The sequence below is a fragment of the Ailuropoda melanoleuca genome, chromosome 13 (assembly GCF_002007445.2).
Source record: "Ailuropoda melanoleuca isolate Jingjing chromosome 13, ASM200744v2, whole genome shotgun sequence".
Classification (NCBI taxonomy): domain Eukaryota; kingdom Metazoa; phylum Chordata; class Mammalia; order Carnivora; family Ursidae; genus Ailuropoda; species Ailuropoda melanoleuca.
In genome coordinates this window covers 21,661,197-21,673,479 of record NC_048230.1, presented here as the reverse complement: position 1 = coordinate 21,673,479, position 12,283 = coordinate 21,661,197, and the positions used below count along the sequence as shown (strand labels likewise).

At 42.0% G+C, this 12,283-nt stretch overlaps 1 protein-coding gene across 8 annotated transcripts in view; it reads right to left on the bottom strand.

Moving 5' to 3' along the window:
* The window catches only part of ZNF652 (zinc finger protein 652), a 56,120-nt gene that overhangs the window by 17,305 nt on the left and 26,532 nt on the right, over positions 1-12,283 (bottom strand). For 2 of the 8 annotated variants that reach the window (XM_034641663.1, XM_034641664.1), the window contains one exon: positions 6,478-6,595. The exons of 5 other annotated variants lie outside the window; for them this stretch is intronic. The gene's annotated coding sequence lies outside the window, so the exon portion shown is untranslated. Of the gene's footprint in view, positions 1-6,477; positions 6,596-8,998; positions 9,023-12,283 lie in introns of those variants that run through there. One more of the 8 variants, XM_019804342.2, reaches the window with a different exon arrangement.

The window sequence follows — 12,283 nt, the reverse complement described above, 5'->3', positions numbered from 1 at the left end:
GGCGCCTACGTTGCTTTGACATAACTCACACTGCTGTTCAGTCAACCGCCTCGCCCCTGAGTCGTGACTATCGCCAAAAGCACATACCCTGTCCCGCCGACACAAGGGCGGAAATGCGTTCACGGAGGGCCTGCCATGTGCACCAGCAGGCAGACGTGCCTCGCCTTATTCCTATTTAACAGCCACCACAAGACTTGGGGGATGCTTTTCAAACTCATTTTCGATTTTTAATCGAAGTAATCACAAAGAAAAGAAAAGCACACATCGCTGTCCAAGTCACACACACGGCCAGGTCTGTCACAGAAACAGTAGCCCTCTGTCGACTCCATCCTATCTGATCCTGCAGCCCGGAGATGAAAATGTTCAACTCCTTTGGCTCCTCCTCCCCAGTATTTCCTTCCATATTGCTAAACATGATGATATTTCGATTTCTTGACTTTTTTTCATTTTAAGATGTTACTACTTGTCTGCCACTATAGTTTTTTCCCACCTATTGCTCCCAATCCTCCCGATACAGTCATATCACTGCTTTTTGTTACATCAACATTTATTCTTACATGACGATGACTCTAATATGTAGTCCACGACTACTGTCATTCCTCTCTTACTATCTTCTGTTTTCTTTGTCCTTACGGATTTGTTCTTTTAAAAAAAAGGGATTTGGGGCACCTGCATGGCTTAGTCGGGTGAGCGTCCAAGTCCTGGTTTTGGTTCGGGTCATGATCTCAGGGTCATGAGATTGAGCCCTGTGTCAGGCTCCTCGCTGTGTGTGGAGCCTGCTTGAGATTCTCTCTCTCTCTCCCCCTGCCCTTCCCTCCATCTCTCCCCCCCCAAAAAACAAATTAAAAAATTTTTAAATTAAAAACAGGAATGACTGGGTGGCTCAGTTGTTAAACGTCTGCTTTCAGCTCAGGTCTTGATCCCAGGGTTCTGGGATCAAGCCCCGCATTGGACTCCTGCTCAGCGGGGAGCCTGCTTCTCCCTCTAGCTTTGCCACTCCCCCTGTTTGTGCTCTTTCTCTCTGACAAATAAATAAAATCCTTTAAAAAATTAAAAATTAAAAAATTTTACTTTCATCTCAGTGGAATTCTGAAAGGCCTGGTGATAAATGCCACCATGTTTTTTACCTGACATCTGTAGATATATTTGTACTTATTTGTATTTATAAATGAGCAAATTATGCCTCTAAGAGGCTAAATAGTTTGTCTAAGATTACATATCTATTAAATGACAGAAGACCTGCCTGACACCACGGCTCATGGTCTATTTCTACTCTGGCAAATGACACTCCAAAATAACTTAAACTCAGTTGTCCCTACAACCACATATCTTTTTGCACATATCAAAATTTCACATCTCATATTTTAAGTAGGAAGATCTCAGTGGCTTCTAATTCTACTTAGCCTTATTTTGCATGTGCCAAAACTTCTGACCCATGGAACTAATCTAAACTACTACAAATACCATTAAACTTACTCACATTAATTATCTCAAATTAAGCAAGGGAGGAGAGACTGTAAAATTCAATTAACCAGCAAAAGCCAGGAATTAAACAAAAAGCAGGAAGACAAAGAAAAATAATTGAGGGGAAATCCTCTGTGGTCATAATTAATGTGTTCTTCCCAAAGACCTCTGGGCTCTCAGCCTTCTGGGCACGTGGCAGGACTGCGTGTTCTGGCCCTGCCCCCTCCCCTGCCGTTGGGTGGGGCCGTGTGACTGCTTCTGGACGGCAGGACATCATGAGCAGAAGCGGTGCGCAGGAGGACAGGGCATTTTCTAACCAACGAGACCCTCTAGACCTCTCTTCCCTCCGCCACAGGGACCACCAATCTTCAAGATGACCACGGCTGTCACTGCTATCCACCCGGGTCCCGGAGTGACTACGATGACCTACAGGCTACACACGGCACAGTGGATTTTCTTTCTCTTTTTCATTTAATTTTACACAGACTGTGTTTCTAAAACCTCAGAGATCTTGCGTTGGCTAGTATTGCAGCGTCGTGCAGAACATGGCCTCTCCCAGCTGACACAGCTGGGATCCGGAAGTGGGGTGCTGTCTCATCCAGAGAACGCAAATATGTGGCAAAAGCTTAGGAGCTGGTGAAAATGGGCAAGGCAACAGGTACAGGAGGCTAACGGGACAGCAGTGGTGAATTCTCAGTGAGACGATCACCTGTCTCAGAAGATCGAGGACTCACAGCTCCCACAGGAAAATGGACGGCGAAGACAGTGTTGGCTACCGTTGGCTCTACCTGACAAATCATTACAGGCAGAGGATGAATTCAGAAAAGAACCGACGGGTTTACAGTCGGGATGAAAGGAGTTCAGAAAGTCAGCAATATGTAGGGTTAGAAGAAGCAGATGCTTATTGTCCACAATAGCTAAATCGTGGAAGGAGCTGAGATGCCCCTCAACAGATGACTGGATTAAGAAGCTCTGGTCCATACATACAATGGAATATTACTCAGCCATCAGAAAGAACGAATTCTCAACATTTGCTGCAACATGGACGGCACTGGAGGAGATAATGCTAAGTGAAATAAGTCAAGCAGAGAAAGACAATTATCATATGATTTCTCTCATCTATGGAACATAAGAACTAGGAGGATCGGTAGGGGAAGAAAGGGATAATGAAAGGGGGGGGGAATCAGAAGGGGGAATGAAGCATGAGAGACTATGGACTCTGAGAAACAAACCGAGGACTTCAGAAGGGAGGGTGGTGGGGGAATGGGATAGACTGGTGATGGGTGGTAAGGAGGGCACGTATTGCATGGTACACTGGGTGTTATTAAGCAACTAATGAATCATTGAACTTTACATTGGAAACCAGGGATGTACTGTATGGTGGCTGACATAATATAATAAAAAGTCATTAAAAAAAAAAAAGCAGCAGCAGATGCTTAATAAAAACAGAGAAGGTCTTGAGCTACAAATGCCGACTAGACCTCAGTCTTGAGGCAGAATCACGCCAAAGCCATACCCCCCACACCCACCGATACAACGTCCCAATGGATTAAGGCGGTGCCCAGTAAAATAGCTTTTCTGAGAGAGACACGAGGAGGTTCTCTCGCTGAAGCACTTTCCTGGTGTATTTTGCTACAAAGCCTGTTTCTCTAACGTGAATTAGTTCAAACGCTATTAGTAAATAGGGAAATGATGTCAGTGTAACACCGAAGTCCTGCTGGTTAATACGAGATTTCCCCTGCAAGTCGATGTTTAAAGGGATCAAGAGAAAGCTTTCTCACAAGGAACAAGATAGGCTTAGCGATGAACGAGGACCTTAAGAAAGAAGCTGAACATCCTACCTGTGTTCCTTTAATGCAAGTAGTGGCTCGTTCACCGGCTTCACGAACCACTAAACTTTCCACTTTGTATCTGGTGAACTTGAGGGCATATGTTTCCCTTCCTGTGTTTAAAAGTTTTCGATCGCCAAAACCTACACATCTCATACATCAAATTTTTAATTATAATGAAATCGGTCTCTATTGTAAGCGAATGTCTTCAAGACCCCACCCAATCTCAGAGGAGGAAACCACCCCCAGGGGATTAAGTCTGGAAAGGTTCAACCGATGGATGCTGGGTGCATATGGCAATGGAGATTTAGTATATTTATAATTCTATTTAATATATTTATTGTAATACATTTATTATATTATTGTTGTTTCTATTAGCATACTGGTCGCAGTGTTTCCCAGATTTTGAGGGCTCTGCCCCAACCTGATTTTTTCATAAGCCCCATTGATTTTAAAGTATGACTTTGCAGCATCCAGGAAGGTATATATGGCATTACAGCAGAAATACCCGTACTCAAAACTAAGTCAAGGAAGAAGTACTAAGACAGAGCTGTGTAGCAAATTCACGTGTGATTAGGAAAGAACTGTGGCTGCAGCGAAGGCCCATGAAGCTGACGGGAAACTACTCTATCAAAAGTCGATTAAGTTTTTGAGAGTTATACTGCCAGAAGAACTTCCAGGCTGGGTTAAAGAGACAGTGACTGTCAACACTTACAATGGTCTGTGGGTTCTCAAGCACCTATGGCAGGAGGCAGGATAAGAAAGCTGCCCGCTGTCCATTCCCCTAAGGGGGCAGAGTCTTCACTGTCCATTTCACATACAACCAAAGATAACAGGAAAAAAAAAAGAAAAGGAGGAACCAAGAGGATGAAGCTAGGGAGCAAAGAAAACACAGACAGACGAGCTACCCCTAATGAGCCAAATCAGGGTCTATTCCAGAACATTCCCCAACCCCGAGGAGGCCCGCTCAATGACTGCTCAGAGATTTCAAAATTTGCTACATATCTCCTATTCTTCCCCCTTACAAATGGGAGTATTTTTATTATGCTGCTGATAGTCATGACCGCGTTTTGTATGCGGGGGCAGTGATCATGTGTCCATTTTCTTCCCAAGTCTCTGGATGGAGAAAAGCAACATCTGGAGCCAGTGCAGAGACGACTGCGCACCATCTCCTCACTGACAGACCAGCAACCATCAGACCCTTGTGTTGCTCAGAGATCCTGGACTTTGAGCTTGATGCGTGACTGGATGGGATCTCGGGGTCCCCTCCCTTGTGGAGGGACTGAGTGTATTTTGCCTATGAGAGAGAGTGGACTGAGGATCTCATGACCAAAAGGTGGTTTATCAAGTGTTTCCAGCTGTCTCTCTGGCGAAGGCAGTGCTGCACCTGCGGCCCCTGCCGTTGGCACGAGGGACTACCTGACCGGTTCTGGCCATCGTGCTGTGAAATAAGAGACGAGCATCATTGCTGAGCTGTTGTATCTCATGGCTAACGAGAGACCCTCAGACCTCTTTCCCATCTCAGGCATGGTGACCAGTCATGTACAAGAAGACGGTTGTTTCCATCAGCCTGCATCACTGAGCGATATGCACAGAGCTTCCCCGCTGACTGACCGTGGCCATGCAGTGGGAAAGAAAGCCTTCCCTGACTTAAGCCGCCGAGCCTGGGGAGTGATTTGTCCCGGCAGCATCACCTCACTACCGTAGTTCTCTGTGAATGTGCACGTGTACCCGTACTACATGCATCAGCCACCTCAGCCCTCAGCTAGACTGCACAGACAGGAGAATTACTGAGTGAAAAGTTAAAAAATCAGAAAGACAAAGAGCTGAATTCACAGGGGAATTCTCTACTCAGTAAGTTAGAAAATAAGACTATTCTTTCTTCAAAAAATTACAGTTAGAGCTCTTTATTCTATTTTAAATGCTACACACGTATATGCATTCGCATATGAACCTGAGACTGGTATCTCCCACTATTACAATCAGGGAAACTCACAGAAACATTAATAAACCACACGGCCACGATAGAAGATGGAGTCTAACTGTTCACTCTGAAACACACATAGGCTTTCTGCCCACATTTTACTTTTTTCATTCGATTTTGGCACCTTTTGCCTTATCTCAGTTTTGAAGATAATCTTCCTTTATTCTCCTTCCAGAAGATTTAAACTATCTCCTAAGAGCACAATCGCGCGTAACCTTTACAAAACCAAAAGCACATTAGGGAGATTAGAACATTCCATGTTTCATTACCCAACTCTTAATGTCTATCCTCAGTTCTAACTTACTTACTACAAATCATCTGAACTTGAGTGTTTAGAATACTCTCTAGGTGAATACACTGAGCTCTAAGAACCTGAAAGCAGACAGAAGCAGCAAATAAGAAATGACCCTCATTAATACTTAAAGCTGTTTTAATTCCTCTCTCTTTGGTATTAAAACAAGTTCTTAGAGATCATTTTCTCCTGCTTCTTAAAATAAATTCTAAACTAAAGCAGGTCATTCCTCAGTGTCTTGCTATAATTAACGTTATACAACTTAGGAAAAAATGTGGTATGTTTATTAAGAGGTATACAAATCGAGAAGCAACCAGTCCTGGCACTCTACATTCTTGACCAACTAGTAGGAAGAAAATACAATCTTAAGGAAAAAATTAGGGGCTCCTGGGTGGCTCAGTCGGTTAAGCACCTGCCTTCAGCTCAGGTCATGATCCCAGGGTCCTGGGCTCCCTGCTCAGCACGGAGTCTGCTTCTTCTTCCCTCCCCCTCTGCCCCTCCCTCCGCTCATGCTCTCTCTCTCTCTCAAATTAATAAATAAAATCTCTAAAGTAAATAAGTAGATCTTAAGAAAAGAAAAAACTAGAAAATATAATAGCATATTATAGATAGTAAAGTGCAACTTCCAGAATGTGCTTCTTTCTCATGCCATTTTCCCCCAAGTGGACTACAAAATCAGTTTACAGCGTCTTCAAGAATGTTTACTTACATTTAGTCTTAGAAGAAAAATAACTTTGTTCCCTGAAACGTTTTCATAGTTAATTTTTGACAAATCCAACAGTTTTCTCTCTATTAAAATATGTACCTATGCAACCTCCTCGTGTGTTAGAAAGATTCTATTTGGGGCAAGTCTTTTCAGGTTGAAAGGGCAGCTGCGTAAAGTGTATCACTCTGCCACCTGTGCTTACCCACTGGCAGAACCGCCTCCACCGGCCTGTCTCCAAAGCTCAAACTACCCGCGGTCCTGCTGAACGCAGAGCTTTCTAAGGCGTACAACCATCCATGAGGATCGGGCCAGAAGAACAACTACCAAGAAATGGAAAGGAACAAGGAGGGAAAGGTAAGTGCATATCGGCAAAATTCGCCCCCCAAAAAGATCCACTAGGAACGATGGGCAGGAGGACAGGTGGGTCTGTGCTAATAATGGTCTGACACTTTACCCAAAGCTTTATGGCTTTTCCAGAAGGCTACTCACTTCTTTCTTATTAGGAAAGTATGTTAGTGACACATTTGCCAAGTAACAACTCATCTCAAAGTCTTGGGCAGTCATATAACTATTTAACAACTACTATACACTTGAGTAAAGAAAAAGTAGAAATCTGAAAGCTTAGAAGAGAAAAATCACTTCTAGTTGGAGAAATCGGGAAAAGTCTGTGAAGGACAGTGTATTTCAAAAAAGCCTGAAGGGCAGATATAGATATGTATATTATATTACATGTAATAAAACAAACACACAATTAAGCAAGATAAAATAAATTAAAAATAAGTAAAAAAAATTGAAGTTGAGGGGCGCTTGGGTGGCTCAGTCGTTAAGCGTCTGCCTTCAGCTCAGGCCGTGATCCCGGCGTTCTGGGATCAAGCCCCACATAAGGCTCCTCCACTGGGAGCCTGCTTCTTCCTCTCCCACTCCCCCTGCTTGTGTTCCCTCTCTGGCTGGCTGTCTCTCTCTCTGTCAAATATATAAATAAATAAAATCTTAAAAAAAAAATCGAAGTAGGAAAGATAATACTGGGAATTAGGATAAAATAAAAGCATAAACCTTTTTATACTAAATTTTCAGTACTGACAAAAATAAAAATTTAAATATCTGAATTGTAATTTTAAAAAGATTTTTTATAAGAATGCGTTCCTTATGACATAATTATTTCATTTCCCTACCTGTAATTACGTTGAGTTTAAAACTCATGTCCATACTAAAAGCTTAATTTTTTCTTTTACTTTTTTAGATTTATTTATTTGAGAGAGAGAGAGTGCGTGAGTGGGGGGGGGGAAGGGGAAGAGAGAAAGGGAGACAGAGAAAGCTCAAGCAGACTCCATGTAGAGTGCAGAGGATGACCCAGGGCTGGATCCCAGGACCCTGAGATCATGACCTGAGCGGAAATCAAACGAGAGCTGACTGCTTGGGATGCCTGGGTGGCTCAGTTGGTTAAATGTCTGCCTTTGGCTCAGGTCATGATCCCAGGGTCCTGGGATTGAGTCCTGCATCGGGTGCCTTGCTTAGCAAGGAGCCCGCTTCTCCCTCTGCCTGCCGCTCCCCCTGCTTGTGCTCTCTCCCTCTCTGACAAATAAATAAATAAAATCTTAAAAAAAAAAAAAAAAAAGAGCTGACCGCTTAACTGACCGAGCCACCCAGGTGCCCTTAATTTTTTTTTTTTAAGATTTTATTTATTTATTTGAGGGGGCAGAGACAGAGGCAGAGGGAGAGAGAAGCGAGCTCCCCACTGAGCAGGGAGCTGATATGGTGCTTGATCCGAGGACCCCGGGATCATGACCCGAGCCGAAGGCAGATGCTTAACTGACCGAGCCCCCCAGGCGCCCCTGAGATTTTTCTTAATACAGTAGATTCTACTTGTCTGAAATGACTGGAATCTCACGGTGTCCTTGTCTTTTTCTTAAAAAGAACCTCTAAGAGTAAGACAACTTTGAAGATACCTACGGTGAACAACGGAAGACTGACTACTTAAGACCCTGAACTGCTACGTAATTTTATCAAGTACAGTGAGAATCACTTAGACCTCTCTGACCTTGTTCTTTTACATAAAACAAGCTATGTTATTATGGCAAAGAATGCGTGACCGAACAGGCTTAATGACGGGACCCATGACTATAGCTCATGTTTAACCCAAGTTTTGGTACTGTCAACCCTTAAATTTTACCAATCCAAACCTCAGTCTGCCACCTTGAAAAACGGGAGCCAAGACAACAAACTGCAAAACTGCAAGGTCGGTAAACTGTACTTCTGATTTACCAAGTGTATATGGTAGTGGTGATAATAATTCACATTTATACGATGTTTTACAGTTTACACAGAGCACATTTATCACACACCTGTTAAACATTTATTAAGTGCCTACTATGTGTTTGGTATTGTGGGAGCTGGAGTAGTTCAAAAGTCTAACTAGGTAGGCAGACGTGAAAACCGGTAATCACTGAACAGCGTAACAGGGACAACGACAAAACACAGCCCAGCCCAGCGGTGAGGAGCACACACCGAGGCCTGACTGCCTGCACTGGAAATCTGGCTCTGACACACACCAGAGCTCGGGGGCCTTGGGCGAATTATTTAACCTCCCTACGTCTCATTTTCTGCATCTGTAAAATGGGGATAATAACTGTGTCTGCCTCATGGTGTGTTACTGGGATTAAATGAGTCAGTAGGTATAAATGCTCACAAGAGCCCTCTTGTGTTTCTTGAATAAACACACTCACCTTTACATACAAGGCACAGACGAAGTGCGGAACGAGGAGGTGAGTAACTGGTGTAAAAGGTGCTGGGCCTGTCAGAGGAAGTTTCAGAAATGAGCTAAAGCTGGAGCTGGTTCTGAAGGACAAGCAGAAGTCAGAGAGATGGAGAAGGGAAGTAGGCAAGTTGCACAAAAGAAACTCAACATGAAAAAGACAGGAATGAAACCACACAGGGTTTTGTTTATCTCGTTTAAGCATCACTGCCCTACAATGACTTGGGACTGTTGTTCCTATTTTACAGCTAAGGCTCAGTGTAGTAACGTTCCCGTGGCATTGCTGGTTAAGTGATGGAGTAAGGGCTGGAATTCTGGTTTTCTAACTCCTCATCCCAGCTAACCAACCCTATTGAGCTAACTTGGTAAATAACAATTACTTTACACAACGTATTTAGACCTTGAACAACAACAACAAAAAATCTCTAATGACACAAAGTAAAAAATAAAATTCTAGACTAGTATTCAAGGGTCTAAGTTTTAACCTTAGCTAGTGAACACCCATCTCCCTCCACAAGGTCTCGAACGTTGGATGAGTTCAGATGGAGGGGCGCATGGTGGCCCAGTCAGTTAAGCATCTGACTTTCGGCTCAGCTCATGATCTCGGGGTCCTGGGACTGAGCTCTGAGATCAGCAGGGAGTCTGCTTGTCCCTCTGCCTCTGCCTCGGCTGTGCTCTCTCTCAAACAAAAAATCTTTAGAAAAACTCACATGGATACATTTCAGTTTTCAGAGTGACTCATCTGCACTTCGTGTTCCACAGTAACCAGGTTGACCAAGTGAAGATTTAAATTGTTTCAGTTCATCTTCTTGGAACAAAATTCTTAGGCTTTCAATGGATGAAACCTGAACAAATCTGTGGACCTTAAACTTGATGTGTAAAGTGCAAGTTACGGATACAAAATCTACAGTGAAAAAAGTTGTCGCAAGATCCATAGCATTCTATAAATGTCCTTCATTTCCAAGGGTGAGCACAAAATCAGCCTGGGTTGCACAGCAAAGCTACCAACACAACATGTGGGAGTCAACTTCACAACAAGCAAAACCTCAAAGGACACACATCACTGCTCCACATTTTAGATCAATGTTGTAAAACGTTCTCAGATGCCTATATTTTATATAGGTGAAAAACAACTAATTTTAATGCAATCTCACCTAACACAATTTCGTACATCAATTATTTTTTAAGCAGTCCATCTAATCGGTTATCTGTAAGACATGGAACTGAGAAATGCCTGTCACCTTCAGTTTCAGACAAAGCTTTTATAAAAATAAATTTTCACTGTAGTTTTTTTACACATGCATTTAAATGAGACTGCCATTGTGTTTCCTCAATAATACGCAGGAGAAGCTAGGAGAAAGAGGACAAAGAAGAGGTGCTCCCCCTAAGGCACTACCTAATTACCTTCAAGCGTCAACAGTCCCAACATTGCCATAGAAGACAATAAAAACGAATACGCATTACTCATCCCAGTGGCTTAAGCAACCTTAACTTTCACCCGTAACCCCCTGGGGCAAAGAAGAAATCAAATACTAAGTAGGCTACCCTGCAGGACCTGGGTGATCACAAGGTGTATTCAAAACATCTTTCCATTATTCAATTCACAAACATCACCCACGGACAGGAGAATATAATTTAAACAAAGGAGTCCTTTTAAAAAGAAGAGTAAGAGTTTTGTATTAGTGCCATCTTTTCCATTAAAATCTGACAAAGTCCTGGCTGCAGGAATGCTCAAATGAAATTCTGTGCCCTTGGAAACAGTCAGAACATAACCATAAAATACATAATCTGGGAAAGTCTCAGTCTGGCCTTGACCCAAGGTACTTTATGGAATGCAGGGAGTTAATGCACTAGTCTGTTTTCAACATGGCCAATTGTGGGAGTGCCCTGATCATTATTAACTGATATTCTGCTCATTAGCTTTATTAAGAAAAATCAGAGGCTTTAAGAGGCCTTGTGAATCTTTCTTCAGACTGTGGCTACCTATAATGTAAGCCATTATGAGAGGCCTATCTATATGTTAACTGACAAGATCATCGTGAATGTGAATGAAAAACTCATTCAGAAAATGAAAACTGAGAAAGGCCCTCATTACATTCTTGTATTTTATAGAAATAAAAATGACAAATATTTCAGATGTGTAAACAACATCAGGAAATGCTAGAATTAAAAAAAGGAAATGCAAGAATTTACATATTAGACCTACCAAAAGACAAAGGACTGTTACTGTTTTCTAATTAACAGAAAATTTTTTACACTTCAAAAATTAACACTTGGAAAAAAAGTTTAACAGAAATAGTCTTCAACCAGCAGGCATAAACAAAGAGTCTAAAACAAAAATATCTGACAGCAGATGAGAAGTTTTAACCCAAACCATAACATACCCAAAACATGGCCGATGGGAAAAGACAAATGCTAACATACTGCTTGTCTTTTCCTTCCCATAAATCTGTATGTTACTCTTCTTAGCAGCAATTCTTCAACTTTTGAGAATCTTTGGAAAATTAAAAATCTTCTCCCCCAGAAAAATGAACATACAAAATTTTATGTGCAATTTCAAGGAGTTTGCCAATTTGGTCATTTCCAGAAACCCATCCATGGAACCCCTAGGGATCCATAAACCCCAAGCTAAGACCTCATATTATAGAGCAGATTTTTCCTTTTCCTTATTTGTAATGTATATTTAAATCAGGTTTATAAATTAATTTTTTCTCCTGTTCCTACACTCCTCTCAATCTCTACAGCATATCCATGATCATAAGTGAATTAACAGCTGAATGAGAAAGAATAGTGATAAGTAACACTAAATGCAAAATAATGATCTTGTATGAACCCCAATATACTACTTAGCCAGGTATATGACTTTGGGCAAGGCAATTGGTCTGACCCAATTCCACCCTGTAAAACTAGAATAACAGTACCCACACTGATATAATCTGATAATAGGCAAAGTTCCCAGTAGGTAGGGGGGAGGGGTTCATTGCTGGCTCCTTTCTCCTTATTTGAGAAACTCTTTCTTGAAGAAGTTATAAATTATGGGTGGCAGAGCAGAGATTTATGTAATTTTAGGGTTTGTTGCATGCATTTTTCCATAGTGAACATGACGTAATGAAGATGAAAAAAGGCAAGAGATAGGGAAGGGTAAATAAGTTTGAAAAATGAAATGGGCGGGGCGCCTGGGTGGCTCAGTCAGTGAAGCGTCCAATTCTTTTTTTTTTTTTTTTTTTAAAGATTTTATTTATTTATTCAACAGAGA